Source organism: Ovis canadensis, chromosome 1 (assembly GCF_042477335.2).
Source record: "Ovis canadensis isolate MfBH-ARS-UI-01 breed Bighorn chromosome 1, ARS-UI_OviCan_v2, whole genome shotgun sequence".
NCBI classification, from domain to species: Eukaryota; Metazoa; Chordata; class Mammalia; order Artiodactyla; family Bovidae; genus Ovis; species Ovis canadensis.
In genome coordinates this window covers 243,832,169-243,833,404 of record NC_091245.1, presented here as the reverse complement: position 1 = coordinate 243,833,404, position 1,236 = coordinate 243,832,169, and the positions used below count along the sequence as shown (strand labels likewise).

The 1,236-nt window shown below is 40.9% G+C and overlaps 1 non-coding gene across 1 annotated transcript; it reads right to left on the bottom strand.

The window, feature by feature from the left end:
• Nucleotides 1-634: 634 nt before the first annotated feature.
• Nucleotides 635-707, bottom strand: TRNAG-UCC (transfer RNA glycine (anticodon UCC)). Its single transcript has one exon. It is a non-coding gene; the product is annotated as a tRNA-Gly (tRNA).
• Between the last annotated feature and the right edge of the window lie 529 nt (nt 708-1,236).

The window sequence follows — 1,236 nt, the reverse complement described above, 5'->3', positions numbered from 1 at the left end:
ATTCCTCTTCAAATTCTTTTCCTATTTAGGTTTTTATATAACATTGAGGAGAGTTCTCTGCACTATACAGTAGGTCCTTGTTGGTTATCCATTTTAAATATAGCAGTGTGTACATGTCAATCCCAAACTCCTTATTAACTTGCACAATACTGTTCTTTGTGCCATGCTTGGGGCTGGTGCATGGGGATGACCCAGAGAGATGTTATGGGGAGGGAGGTGGGAGGGGGTTCATGTTTGGGAACGCATGTAAGAATTAAAGATTTTAAAATTTAAAAAATAAAAAACTAAAAAAAAAAAGATTATTTGTGATATTACCTTTGTTAAAAGTGCTCACTGTTGTCCCCAGAATTATACTCCAAACCACTGACACCCTTTTAATAATGTGGACACTTTCTAATCTTGTGAAGCTCCTAAATCAGTGTTTTCTCAATGAGAAACCTCAGGCAAACAGGATGACTTTTTAATAGTAACCTTCAAACATGCTTTTAAGAATTTGACTTTTCTCTTTCTAAACAGTATCTCAGATGGAACTCTTAGCTTTCCAGTTACTTTAAAAAATGTCTGTCTGAAACTTTTCAAGTTGTACACTTTATTTATTTATTTATTTTTGGCTGCTCAGCATGCAGAATCTTACTTCCCTGACTAGGGATTGAACCTGCACCCTCTGCATTGGAAATGCTGAGTCCTAACCACTGGACCATCAGGGAAGTCCCTGCAGTTGCTTTTAAGTTTTCCAATGTTTGATCCAGTAAAGTCTAGAGTAAAATTTAGATTTCAAGTTCATTTCAAGATTTACTCAGAACATCTCTTGGTCTGAGAGAGGTACACCTATGAGGGAGACATCACCTGCTCTGCTCTGCTTTCCTTTCTGGGCTCCATGTCTCCTCCTGGTGAGGGTATAGGATGGAGAGAAAGCAAAGAGCTCTCTACTTAGCCATCCTCTCTTGGTTTTGGATGCCTGCAGGATGCTTGTGCTTAGGTTTACTTGGATGTCATGCAGGAGGTCCCCCTCCCACACAGTTTCTAAACGGGAAGGACTGCTCTGATGTGAACAGTTCCCTCACTGCCTCTTTCAGCTTTTTCTCCAGGCAGAGCACCTTGAGAAGCTCCTGAGATTTCTTCATCTAGAAGGAGCCGTCTCCAAAAGGAACAGCAAAATGGTCCAAATCCAGCTGTCTTCTATGGTTCACTTGATCTGCAGGCCACTCACACAGGCTTACCATGTCACACAGTGGG